The sequence below is a fragment of the Gymnoscopelus microlampas genome, assembly GCF_963454915.1.
Source record: "Gymnoscopelus microlampas genome assembly, chromosome: 12".
Classification (NCBI taxonomy): domain Eukaryota; kingdom Metazoa; phylum Chordata; class Actinopteri; order Myctophiformes; family Myctophidae; genus Gymnoscopelus; species Gymnoscopelus microlampas.
The window spans coordinates 22,429,125-22,443,673 of record NC_139949.1 but is presented as its reverse complement, the minus strand read 5'-3'; the positions used below and the strand labels follow the sequence as shown (position 1 = coordinate 22,443,673).

Here is a 14,549-nt window from a genome sequence, read left to right as displayed (position 1 = left end):
CAGGCCCTGTAGACTCTACAGAAACTAGCTAAAACAGGAGGAATTAGCTCCTCTACAGTGTAGAGGAGCTAATTCCTCCTGTTTTAGCTAGTTTCGCTGATTTAGGGCAGAAATCTAGTTATCACAGACACCCTTAACAGTAGGGGGGCTGTGATGAATTATGCAAATACACGGTGGTTCTCAAAATTTTTTGATTTCAAAGATCCCCCATAACTCTGAGAGTGTACAAATGGAACCAAATGGACCCGTATGGGTCCATTTGGTTCCATCTGTACACACTCAGAGTTACAGACCTTTGAAAGGTTCATTTGGAACCCCCTCAAGGAACCGTGGGGGTCCCCCTGGACCACTGCGGTAAAGCACCAAGTCCAGAATTCAAAATTGACTTGAATAAAAGTACAAAAGTATTGGCATCGAAATGTACTTAAAGTACCAAAAGTAAAAGAACTAAAATGTTTGAAAATAGCAGATCTACAAGCTCACAACGCATCGCATCGCGACGCGTTGTGAGCTTGTAGATCGGCTATTTTCAAATAGCCTATAGGTATAAAATGGGGCTAAAGTGGTTAATGTATGTTTCATAATATCATAATTTATATTTGAGAACTAAAGTTCTCAAATAATTGTAGTGGAGTAAAAGTACAATATTTGCCTCTGAGATGTAGTGGAGTAGAAGTAAAAGTATTGGAAATTGGAAATACTCAAGTACAGTACAAGAACCTCAAAATTGTACTTAAGTACAGTACTTGAGTAAATGTACTGTAGTTACTTTCCACCACTGCTATCTGGTTTGCTTGGTGGAGGATTGGCGATACAAGGTGCTGGGTGTCCTGTCCTGTCCTCTCCATCCAACCCTGACTGCTCTGAGAGAGTGACGGCTGCTTGCTCCACATCAATATTAACAGGGGGAAAGGGTTAATGGCGTGCTCGGTATATGGGAAATCGCCGCGCTTTCTGGGAACCCGGAGGTCGCCGTCATCACTAATGCATCCAAACGCCTGCCTTTCCCCATTTGCTCTTTGCTTTGCTGAGTTCTGATCATTGCCCGCACCCGTGACCTGACACAAAGCACCGCATGTACACCCGCTAGGCTTCAGTCTAATATACAACAAACAGGGGGCACGTTTAAAGCATTTGGCCCAAGTCCCTCGCTGGAACTCATAGACTGGTGTTAACCCATTAAGACCGGGAACGCATCTGTGTCATGCTTTAGATGTCTTTGGCTATTCAAAAATAGCAGATATACAAGCTCGTAGCGCGGCACCGAGTGCCGCGCTACGAGCTTGTAGATCTGCTTTTTTTTTTTTTATCGTTAAAATGTGTCATTTTTTAATACATATGTTTTTTTAAAGCGAACGTTTTAACTCAAATCTTTGCTTGTGGGGGATTCTACAAATGTCTTCAAACAGTTTTATTTATTTTTTATTATGTTGCTATAATATCAGAGGTTCTCAAACTTTTTTCATGTCAAGGACCACCCAGAATGTTGTTCCAGGGACCCCCAGAAGCAAAGATATGAGTTAAAAATGTTCGCTTTAAAAAACTATATATATATTCAAAGATTTTTCCCCAAAACGTTTTCATGATTTTTCCCCAAAAAAATCAGATCTACAAGCATAGCGCGGCACTCTGCGCCGCACTATGAGCTGTTTTTGAATAGCCAAAGTATAAAATAATGGTCAAAGTGGTTACACAGATGCGTTCCCGGTTTTAATGGGTTAAGAACCAAGGCCATTTCTAAAAAAAAATAACAGGGGAAAAAAATGAACCTCTTTTACTTTGCTACAAAGACGCACGTGACTGACGGTTTCTGGAAGATACAAAGGTTTTTTCGTCGACAGCATGTTTTATGGAGCACTGGCAGTCTGCTGCCAATTGTAAGCTTGTGTTGCAGCTCGAGGTTCTCCACACAGAAGGCTGAGACATTTGTTTTTCAACTGTCGCCTCCTTTTTCCGTGAAAGACGGTGGCGCCGCCATTGTCTTGCATGACAAAAAGGATTCTCTGACAATGAGCACAACAAACATTAATCACTCAGCTCACACACTTCAGCGTTTCTGAGCTGTAGCGTAAGGACTCCATTCCTTTTGAATGACGAGAAATAAAAAGTGGAAAGAAAATGCACGAGAGGGAAGAATGGATCTGTCAAGACTAACACATCTCTGAATAGCATTTTCTGCTTTATTAGTCATAGTTAATGGCTTTGAAGGGATGCTGTGAGGGATGCAAAAAGGCCTTTATTCCAAATCCATAAGTTGCGGTAAATAGTTTCTGTGATCAAATAATATCATCTGACAATTGAATCATTCACAGAGGGTCCTCGTTTCCTGAGCTCGAATACCCTGCAAGATCCTCAGTGTTAATTTAACCCTGGACCCGGGTCAATTTTTCAGCGAAATGAACACTGAGGACTTTGCAGTGTATTACTATGGAGTGGAGGAAGGAAGCCAGACAAAAGAAAAAACATCAACAAAGCATACAGGTTGAATCCAATTTTCGGACACCGCCTTTGCCTGAGAACACAATGTGTAATCTTACATCAAGTGAGCTAGCGGTGTCACCAATGATTAATGCACATATTCCTTTGAACAAGAAAGGCGATATGTTTATGTCAACCAAGCTACCATTAATTTATTTTGGAGATCCTAGACCTAGGCTATTTTCTTTTGCTGTTGTTTTGTTTTTTTCAGTCAAGAGCAATCATAACCCTTTTATTGAAAGGTGCTGCGTAAGAGATTGCATTATGACTACGGCTGATGAACTGTATAGCCTGGGAACCAGACGAATCTGCAAGCGCATTTTTTATTTGCTCTGGCAGATTACGACTGGGCCCCCTCCCGCTCAGACAGATTTCCAATCGACCTGGCCCGGGTTTCAGGCCAATCACAAGCGTTTATCTTATACGTGTTTGATACGGTGACTGACAGTCTGAAAGTCGGTCCAGTGCAACGCATCAGGCTCACAAAACTCAGATCAAACTGTCAAACTACCGTTGGCAGTGCCGATCAATATGAATCAAGCTGTTACTGGGGTTGCCTGTTTCTCACCTCAAATGTTTTCAGAAAACACAGTTTAGCTTGTATTTGAATTAAATGATTATATTTGTGACCGGGCCTCTATTTGTTTTCCGGCTTGATAATGGACGAGCCAAAACCAAACACATGCCCAAGTTGGATGTATCGCTCAGCACTATGCCACACGTTTTGTTTCGTTGCTCTGATTGGCTGTAGGTCTAACAAATTGAGTACAGAGGCATTTTGGTGTGTGCCCATTACTAACACATCCCTTGGAAATTGGAAATGAACCGAGAGGTTCCAGACTAAGTGGCATTTGTGAATAGGTCTGGTGATGCCAGGCTAGATAACGCGTTAACACTGAACAGTGTGCAATCATTGAAATAACAATGGTCAACGTCAGAGCAGTCAAACATAATGATAATAGATCCATTTTTCTAGCTATTTTGAAAAAAAAAAGAAAATGTTTGTTCGCCTATAATCGATGTAAAGGAAGTATTCACACATCCACTTCATTCAGACGCAGGTCTACTGGATTTATGTCAATTTGAATAAAGGCAGATGTCACGCCCACGCCCAAGGGAGCTCACACACTCACACACCTGTGACCACTTCCACACCTGTGCCTGTTTCCACTGAGTAGCTAAGGTTATTTAAGGCCTCACTCTGCCATTAGTCTCTGCCTGCTGATCAGACCAGTTTACCCTAGTCTAGCTCGCTCTAACCCAGTATTCGGAATATGTATTCTCTGCCTGTTTTGACCCCTGCCTGTATCTGGATTTTCCTCTGCCTAACCCTTCTGTACTTCAGCCTACTAGGACGGATTACCTGTGTTTGGATTTGGATTGGACCCACGGACTACGGCTAAGCTTTACCCCTTTTGGACTAGACGCCACGCTGACTGACTTCTCTGGATTCCGACCCACGCTTTCCCCTTTGACTACTCTCTGCCTGGCCCACCTTGCCCCTGGTTGCCTATTCCCCCCCCCCAGCTTTGTTTGAATAAAACCCGTTGAACCTGTGCCTGCTTTTGAGTCCTCTTCTGTTTGGTGCCTGACAGCAGAGGCTGCTGAGCAAGAGCAGCGGGCAGTATTTTTTGTTCATGAACATATTTTTTTCATGTTTGCGTCACTGTTCGCCTATAATGACATGCCCAAAATAGGGACACCAGGTTGAAAGTGGTTGATGAATGTATGGTTGCACACATGAAAACGTGTTAATAACATGTACAGTAGATGGACGGGTGAGTATTGAGATGCACTCAGCAGGTTCAGAGGTGAAGAAAATATGAATGAAAGAACTGAATTTGAGGTTGAATGTGAACATTAGGGGGCGGCAATCATCATCCCCGAGAACTCAAAGGACGGCCCCCGGTCAACATGCTTTTAAATATATCGTCGCTGTCGGCTTATCTCCAAATTTTAATTGTTTCATAACAGCCTCACACAAAAGCATCAAAAGTAGCAGATCTACAAGCTCGAAACGCGTCGCTTCGCGCCGCGTTTCCAGCTTGTAGATCTGCTATTTTTGATGCTTTTGTGAACCTGAAAAGTAACAGTTTTGGGACACATGAGGTTTCCTCCCGACAGAGACGATATGTAACATCACAGTATCTGTGTTCTGTACTTCTGGCACATCGATTCATTGTTTGTAATTCAGGTAACTCTCAAATGTACTCACGCTGGATATCTATTGTGACGGTGGCGTCTTTTCCATTCGGAGCCGCTTTGTTGGAGGCGCGACAGGTAATCTGTTGGCCGGACTCGATGTTGGAGGGAGAGAGGTACAGAGTGCTGACGGTGCTCTCTCGCCTGCCGTCCCGCAGCAGTGTCTGAGGAGTCAAGCAGAAAGGAAACACTAATTACCCCCAAAAACACGGATAACAGCATTTTGAAATGGAGGAAACAGCCCAGTGGCCACCCTGCCGGCATAATTCATGCAAGGTCCCTAAAGTACAAAGTTTATTTTTCACACCAAACTATTGTTTTTTTTTACTTATCACATACTTATGTTGTCCTTTAACCCTCAGTGAAAAAAGAAAAAGAAAATGTTTCACAGCAAGCATTTCAAAGTGGGCTAACTGTGATTTGAGCCAATGGCCTATGGCTCTGTGAAAGTTGTGTTCAATCATTATTGTATTCCTTTACTTGTTTTTTTTCTTCTCTAGGCTATACTGTACGTTATTGTTATGGGGCGGCACTGGCTCAGGGGTAGAGTGGCCGGTAAATCGGTCAGATGGCAACCGTGAGGTTCCCAGTTCCATCCCGGGCTCCCCCAGAGTTAGTGTTGAAGTGTCCTTGAGCAAGACACTGAACCCCTAATTGCTCCCGATGAGCAGGTTGGTGCCTTGCATGGTTTCCTCTGCCATCGGTGTATGAATGTGTGTGTGAATGGGTGAATGTAATGCACAATCTATGTAAAGCGCTTTGGATAAAAGGCTATATATTAGCTATATGAATTATTGGGCTCCATTGTTACTTCACGTCCTCCATAAAGAGCTGGCTAAATAGCAACTGGACGTAAGTATTAGTTGAGTTGTAACAGGTTCCATTTACAGTACCCATAGTGGGGGTTTTTGTGCAATTTTACTTGTCTAGTATGCTGAAAAAAACATTTTTACAGCTTGGACGCACCCAAAACAACAACAACAACAACAACAATAACAATAGCATAGTACTCAGTTTACGTGTGAATGATACACATGTATCACACATTCCTAACAGGCTTCTAACACTCTTCCAAGCCTAAGTTTACTCAAAAGACCACAGTGAAAATAAGCTCTCAAGGTTTTTGGTGTATCCTTTTGACAGATATGTACAAATATGGTCGATAGAGTATACATTTTCATGCCAATAAAAAACATCAATCGCCGACACTGGACTCTTTCAAGTCTGCACTGAAGAGACACTTATTTACTCAGGCTTTTGGCAAAAAAAGTTAAGTTAATTTGTTTATTTTGTGTACTGTAAAGCGTCCTTGGGTTTCTGAAAGGCGCTATATAAATTCAAGTTATTATTATTATTATCAATCAAAACATCAATCAAACCGGGTTTATGTAACTAATTTGCTCCTTAATACAGTAAAATGTCACAGAATTAAAATGTGCTTGATTTGGGAGGATGATGGGGGGAATGTCATGCTTCTGCTTTTATACTTCTCCCACGTCTCCCACCACTGACGGGTTGTCATGGTTAATGCAAACGGCATATAATGCAATATTGACATTACCGGGAGAGTTTGGCCTCTAAATATGCAACCCCCGCTTCCTCCATTTCCAACCAAAGAACGACAAAATGAACAAACTGCAGCAAAGTAATGCATTCATAATTAAACATGTTGGAATCCTCCCCTCTTTTTTTCCCTTCTCCCAGTCATGATTAAAGCATGACAGGGGTGGTCCGTCTTGCCCTGTGGATCAAATTAAAAATCTCAGTTGTCATTAAATTGCCATGGCAAGCCTTTTAGAGGGTCGCAGTCGGAGGAAAGGGCAGAGATAGAGCACCAGGCACGGGAACGGATTCCACTTAACCCATTAAGACCGGGAACGCATCCGTGTCATTTTCAGATTTCTTTGGCTATCAAAAAAGATTGGAGAAATACAAGCTCATAGCACAGCACTGAGTCTCGCGCTATGAGCTTGTAGATCTGCTATTTATTTATTTATTTTTGTCGTGAAAATTCGTTTTTTAAAGCAATTTTCTTTTTATTCAAATCTTTGCTTCTGGGGATTCTACAAATGTCTAAAACACTTAAAAAAGAAAAAAAAAAGCGTATGTTGCTATATATATCAGTGGTTCCCAAACTTTTTTATGTCAAGGACCCATCTCAAAATATTTTGTTCCAGGGACCCCCAGAAGTTGTAACAGAGTTTAAAAAGTGTTTGCTTAAAAAAATAAAAACATATTGGAAGATTTGCACAAAATGTTCATGTTTTTTCAGAAATAGCAGATCTACAAGCTCATAGCGCGGCACTCGGTGCCGCGCTATGAGCTTGTATATCTGCTATTTTTGAATCTTAAAATGACACAGATGCGTTCCCGGTCTTAAAGGGTTAAAGGACGACGGGGACAATGTCAGAAATCCTTGGTGTTGACGTAACTGGTCCATTTGGTTGCGTTTGTACACTGTCAAGAGTGCAATTAACACTGCTGTGGATTCAACCGCGCGGAGTGCCTCTTCTTCTCAGGGGTGAGAAGAAACACAGGGGAACATCTTGGGAGCCACAGAAACAAATATGCTTTGTTGATATAACTTTTGGATCGTGCACTGAATTAATCAAACATAAAAAAGCTTTCCCCCAATCTAAACCCATATTTGATGTTGCATGCTTGTTAAAAATTATTTCGTACCGTATTAGAGTTGATTATTTTTGTTAAACCCATTTAGAGACCTGTTACACCTAGTGTATACGTTATACCTTTCAAGCTGGGAACCCCTCTGTGTCGTTTTAGTTGTTGATATATATCGCTGTTGTCGGGCAGAAACCTCTTATCTCCATATTCTAACTTTTGGCGTTTTTTTCGTAAATGTAATGCCCTACTAGCCTACTTGATCATACTAGCCTGGTTCCAAACCATAGACCCCGCCCACTCTCTGAGTGGACTGCTCCTCTTGGTCCGGTGTCATAATGTGAGCCCATGGATTTTCACGGTAGAAAAAAACCCCGTCAAATCAGAGTCGGAGGTGGGGGTGGGTCTAACGACAAGCCAATCAGCAAATATCTGCTAAAACAAGCTGTGCGATGACGTCAGATGTAGGCGGATCCGTGGATCTCTTGTGATTGGTTTAGGGGAATTCTAATCCCCTCCCCCGTGCAATCGCCGACACTGCAGCCAATGTCAGACTGAAGCTCCATGCAGCTTCAGGCTGATAAGGCAGGCTAAGCGACGCGTTTTGAGCATGTAGATCTGCTACTTTTGCTATTTTTAAATTTGAAGTTTTCCTGAAGGATTTAGAAGACATTTTTAGAATCGGCCTCAGGTCTCAATGGATAGCCCATGAAAGCTTTCTTATTTGGTGGAAAAAGTGCATTTTCTCTCTGTTTCCATTGCGTGCTCTAGCAGGATTGTTTGTTTTGTACAATGTGTCAAGGACCCCACAAAATGATATGTATTTGGTCGCGGAGCCCCATCTCAAAATATTTCGTTCCAGGGACCCCCAGAAGCAAAAATTTAAGGTACAAATGTTCGCTTTAAAAATATACACATTCAAAGATTTGCACACATTTTCATGTTTTTTCAAAAATAGCAGATCTACAAGCTCATAGCGCTGCCGCTGAGCTTGTCTATCTGCTATTTTTGAATAGCCAAAGTATAAAATAATGGCTATAGCTAAAATCTAAAATGAAAGGGATTAAGCAAGACTATGGACCTCCCAATGAGCAGTTTGGTCCCTTGCATGGTTGCATCTGCCGTTGCCCTTTGAATGTGAGAGTGATTGAGTGAAGGTAATGCACACATTGTAAAGCGCTTTAGAGAAAGGTGTTATATAAACACACCATTTACCATTTAGAAATGTCCTCAGGACAAAATAGACAAAAAGCCACACAGTAGGCCTAAAGATCCTCAGTTAATTTATCTCTGAGTGTAAACATATACAGTAACCAAATAGACCCTTTACTGCAGTGGTTCTCAAACTTGTTCATGTCAAGGACCCCCAAATTGACACTTATTAGCCCGCGGACCCCCATTTGAAAAAATAAGCCAGAGACCCCCATAAGAGAAGATTTTTACAGCTCTCTAGCAGTGATTATCAACCATTTTAATTTCAAGGACCCCCAGTTTGACATGCATTAGGCTATGGACCCCCATTTAATGGCATTTATATCTCTGGGACCCCAATTCATATTGTAAAATCAATGTTAATTTAACTCTGAGAATGTATAAATGGAACTAACGGGTCCATTTGGTTCCATTTGTTCACTCTCAGAGTTACAGACCCATAAGGGTCCATTTGGTTCTATCCATCATTTAGCTGGGGACCCCCTGGAACCCCCTCAAGTACCCCTGGGGGTCCCCGGACCCCACTTAAAGAACCAAAGCTTTACTGGTTACAGTCGTACACTGAGTTACAAATGGATAAATTAAAACTTGGAGGATTTTATCGTGCAACAACAGGGTGGTAATGGGTGGGCGGCAGATATTTTAAGTTTTAGCCTCGAAAATTCTGCCCGGCATCCCGATGGAATAACAGAGTTAAGGAGCGCCTTTTAACTTTTTATTTATACGGTCGCGTTTATTTAGAGAAACTTGCAATGGACGCAAGAACCGACAAAGCATCAGTTCACGGCTACAAAAACCAAGCCAAGCGATCGATAGGAAAGGGTGCAAGGGTCAGAGAAACACCGCCCTGACATTGATCTGGTAATCCTAGAAAAAAGCATGCAAGGGAGAAGTGCTAGGAGGAGAAACAGGTCAAGAGTTTCCAGAGATAAGGTCGAAAAGACAAAGTTAGATGGGATTTCTTTTTTTTTTTTCTCTCTCTCTCTCTCTCTTCAAGACTGGGGTATATTGGAGTGAGTGGAGGAGGAGAGGATGTATGATTCAGAGGATACGAGGACTTCTTCAACAGATGAGTTTTTAGCTCATGCAGTGGTGTAAAGTCACCAAGTACATTTACTCAAGTGCTGTACTTTAAGTACAATTTTGAGGTACTTTTACTTTACTGGAGTATTTCAAATTTTCAGTACTTTCAATTCTACTCCACTGCATCTCAGAGGCAAATATTATACTTTTACTCCACTACAATTATTTGAAAACGTTTAGTTACTAGTTACTTTGAGATATAAATTATGACATTATAAAACATACATTTACCACTTTAGTCCTATTTTATACCTAGGCTATTTGAAAATAGCAGATCTACAAGCTCACAACGCGTCGCATCGCGACGCGTTGTGAGCTTGTAGATCTGCTATTTTCAAACATTTTAGTACATTTTGATACCAATACTTTTGTACGTTTACTCAAGTACATTTTGAATTCCAGTCTTCCACTTGTAACAGAGTACTTCTACATTGCACTAGTATTGATACTTTCACTTAAGTAAAACACTCGAGTACCTTTTCCACCACTGGATACAAGGACCTCTTGAAGAGATGAGTTTTTTATCTCATGACTGTCTTTATACTCTCCTGACAGGGAGTGGGAAAAGGTCATTCCACCGCTTGGGAGCGAGAGGAAGGTGAAGAAGAATTGAGGTACTGTATATATACGGTGATGATTTGAATCGTGCAGGCAGGCAGGTAGGTATGTGGGGAGCTAAGTGTGGACTGAGTGTGCACAGTGAAATCCTGAGTGGTCCATTTGTTTCCGCTCTGGGAGGTTTTTTTTTGCCCGTGGTGGGCTCGCTCGCGGTGCGAGACCACTACATGGAGCGATGCGGCTACAGAGCCCTTATGAAGCCCAATTCCCCCTCACTGTTGTTTCTAAACACGATTCTAGAAGCCTGTAGGGAGGGGGTGGGGGGAGGATAGTATGAGGGAATTTGTGGAGGCGAAAGATAGAGGTTTCTTGTTCATTATCTTCTTATATATCTGGACACCGCCGAGTGTTTTATTGCGCTTGTACTGTACCATATCCAGTTATCAAAGGAAAATAAAGAGCCGGCGTTTGTGTTCATATAACTTTCAAAACAAATATGAATACATATTAATAAACACATCAAACAAAACATCAAACAAAAGCTGTGTCGTCTTGGTTACCACTTTCTAGCCCAACAAGCAGCTGCTGCTACAGTTTATAATTGTTGTTATGGTAACAGTAGGCTACATGCAGTTTAAACCACATGGACCCTCGCTTCTCTATTCTGGGCATTTCTTATAGGCGAAAATTCTGTGAAAATTGCAGAATTGCATGCTGTGCCGTTGCAATGTGTTCGTAGATCACCTATTTTCGGCGAAGAAATTTGATGTAGAAGGGGGAAAAGTATAGACCACAGGGGAACCCTGGTCAAAGAAGTATATACAGTATTGTAGGGTTCAACAACTTGAACCCTTGCATCCCCATACTATGGGTAACAATCGTCACAAACAGCCAATCTACAAGCTCACAACGAGTTGCACCGCGATGCATTGTGAGCTTGTAGATTGTCTATTTTTGGCGAAGACATTTGGTAGAGAGGGACAAAAGTACACACCAAGTACACTACAAACTTTAAGATTTAAGTGGTTAAAACGATGGTTAAAACGATCACGAGCATTCATTTAGAACAGGCAAACTATATGAAGTGGAAACAAGACTAAATAAGACTAAGGCGGTAATCAGACTGCCAAGAAATGTTGCGAGGTTACGCTTAACAGACATTGACGGGCATAACACTTCAGCTTCAAGTTGAACCCAGCACAGCTCTCAGCTCCGCTGTGGAGCGCTTATCGGCCACACCACTTCTGAACCGTGGTGGACAAGAAATGACTCTGGTGCCGGCTTGCTGTGCTTTCTCTACTGTTTGCCAGTGTGGTAGACACCTGAAACCTGATTTATACTTATTTGTACGCCGGTGTCACACACCGAACATAGGCGATCTATGTTGAGCTTATAGCTTACGTTGTGAGCTTGTAGATCTGCTGTTTTCGGAGCGCGACATGATGCGGAACCAAGTATAAATGTCCAATTAATGGCCCCTAAAGGCTGTGTTGCTCCTTGCACCACAACTGGACACCTTAAGGGTGGCACTAGAGGGCACAGGGTCATCAAAATCAGTAGATATGAGATAACTTAAGTGCAAAGTGTACATTTTGGCCTGAAGGTGACGCTAAAGAGAAACGGCCATGATGGGGGACATTCAAAGCGATTGTGGTTCATCATTCACGGACCATGAATGCACGTTTCATGGCAATATGTACATTAGATTTAGGGAGGCGTTACAAGCAAAGGCCATGGGGTCACGAAAACCAGTAGTGTGCGAGAACACGCTCAGCGAGTGTCATGGCAATCTGCCCATCAGATTTGGAGATATCATGTGTGCAAAATTGGAAATTCTGGCTTAATGTTGCACGGCGCTACAGGAAAGGCCACGGAGCATTAAGGTGTACAGCCGATGCCATGGCAATCAGCCAGCAGTTTTGAAGATATCTTGTTTGGGAGTAAGGTGTTGGAAAGATTGATGGGTCGAGAGTACCGCCGCTATTGGGGCTAAAAAGTGAGTGCCTTATCCAGGTTTCTCTGCTGGGTAATAGCTTGCTGGTGAGTTTCAAAGGGATATGGAGTTTAACCACTTAAACCCTCTGGACCTGAGTTGGCTCTGTACTTGGACTACTTTTTTTCAGTCTACACCACATCTCTTCACCTCAAATAGAAGATTTACAAGCTCACAATGTGTCGCAGAACGACACATTGTGAGCTTGCAAATCTGCTATTTTTTGGCTTATGCTCCCCCCAGAATATGGCTGCTGGGGTTCAATTGGTCAAATGAGCATACTCAATAAAACAATACAGGAGCATCTGGAAGCAGCAAGAAAGACTAGCTTTGAGCATTTAAAAAATAGCAGATATACAAGCCCGTAGCGCGGCACTCTGTGCCGCACTATGAGCTTGTATATCTATGAGCTTGTAGATCTGCTATTTAAAAAAAATCTTGAACATTTGTGTGTATATATATATTTTAAAGCGAACATTCAAAAAATATTTGGTTCCAGCGACCTCCAGAAGCAAAGATTTAAGTTACAAATGTAATTCATTCAAAGATTTGCACACATTTTCGCACAATCTTTCAAAAATAGCAGATCTACAAGCTCATAGCTCAAGCTAATTGCTGCAAGCAAGCTAGCAGCAATTAGACGGCCGAATAAGAACTAAGCTTGTGGCATTGTGGCCACTGCACAGAACCAACTGAACTGTGTTTTTAATGCACAGTTCTTCACTGATCTGTGTTTTAAATGGACTCTCCTTTACATACGTTCATGACTCTTCATTTATTATGCACTTTATTCTACTTCTATGCTCCAATTATCTACATCTTTTAACAACATTGATGAGTCTGCACAATTAACAATTTCACCCATGTTACTTTGATAAAGTTTGATTCTGATTCTCATGGACTACCCAGTCCTTTCACATGGACCACAATAACACTGAACCAAGGTTATGGAGGTTTCTGAATTACCCTTAGTAGTAACATTTTTTTTTCTAAAGCCATACGGTAAGTAATTATTGGCTCATTTGCATTTGAATGTGGGCAATAAGCTAAACATTAAAAAAATACTTGATGAAAAGGGAAGGAGGGGAAGTTGTGTTGACCAAGCATATTTGCAATTTTAATTACCAATTTTGAGGTAATTTTACTTTACTGGAGTATTTCCAATTGTCTTTTACCTCTACTCCGCTATATCTCAGAGGCAAATATTGTACTTTTACTCCACTACAATCATTAGAAAATTGCAGTTACTTTGCAGATATAAATTATTACATTCTAAAACATAAACGCCGAAAAAGTGAACAAAAAGGTCATCCAAGCAATACGCTATTTGTGGAGGATTGATCGTCTAGTCAGTAAGAATACTCTGAAAATTCTTGCAGGGGCCCTCATACAAGGTCATTATGATTATGCATGCACTTCACGGTATCACAACACCTCCAAGGCCTTAGAAACAAGGCTCCAAACATCCCAAAACAAACTTGTAAGGCTACTACTTGGCCTCAATCACAAAACCCATCTAACCCATGCTCATTTTGCTAGGATTGGATGGCTTAGGGTTGAGGACAGAGTACAGCAACTTGCTATGGGCCTGGTCTTCAAGATACACCACCACATTGGGATCCCCCTGTATTTGTCAAAATACTTCCAAAATGTTAATGAAGTCCATGATCATAACACCAGAGGCAGCTCCACAAATCATGTTCAACCCAGATTTGTCTCAACAAAGGGAATGAACTCGTTCTCATGCTATTCATCAAAAATGTGGAATGCCCTACCAAAAGAAGTAAAGGAGTGTAAAACCCTACTCACTTTCAAAACTGCCTTAAAGTTACACCTTCAGGAGGCTGCAATTGAAAGATGGCCCCTGTCCAAGTCCTAACCTACCCCACCCCCCCTCTCTCTTTCTTCTTTTGTACATATTTTTCACTCTTCATACCAGTAACCTGTAAACTGATTGTATGACACTCTATAGTAGTGTGTATATCTGTCTGTCTCTTATATGTCATCATGATTTGTGTGCGTGGGGAACTCATTTGAAACAAGCTCAGCGCTTTTATGAGTCTTCCAGTTTAGTAGACCTTGTATTGTGAATTTGTACTTCCATGTGTACTGTTGTTCTCATGTCTTACTAAATAAAGTACATCAATCAATCAATCAATCAATCAATCAATCAATCAATCAATCAATCAATCAATCAATAACCATAAACATAACCACTTTAGCCCTATTTTATACCTAGGCTATTTGAAAATAGCCAATCTACAAGCTCACAACGCGTCGCGACACGTTGTGAGCTTGTAGATCTGCTATTTTCAAACATTTTAGTACTTTTACTTTTGGTACTTTACATTTGGAGTACATTTGGATACTTTTACTCAAGTGAATTTTGAATTCCGGACTT

At 41.5% G+C, this 14,549-nt stretch overlaps 1 pseudogene across 1 annotated transcript in view; it reads right to left on the bottom strand.

The window, feature by feature from the left end:
- LOC311057267 (kin of IRRE-like protein 3) overlaps positions 1 to 14,549 on the bottom strand; it is a 152,709-nt pseudogene that overhangs the window by 76,667 nt on the left and 61,493 nt on the right. Inside the window, exon 5 of the transcript in view lies at positions 4,694 to 4,844. The product of the transcript in view is annotated as a kin of IRRE-like protein 3 (transcript). The remainder of the gene's footprint in view (positions 1 to 4,693; positions 4,845 to 14,549) is intronic.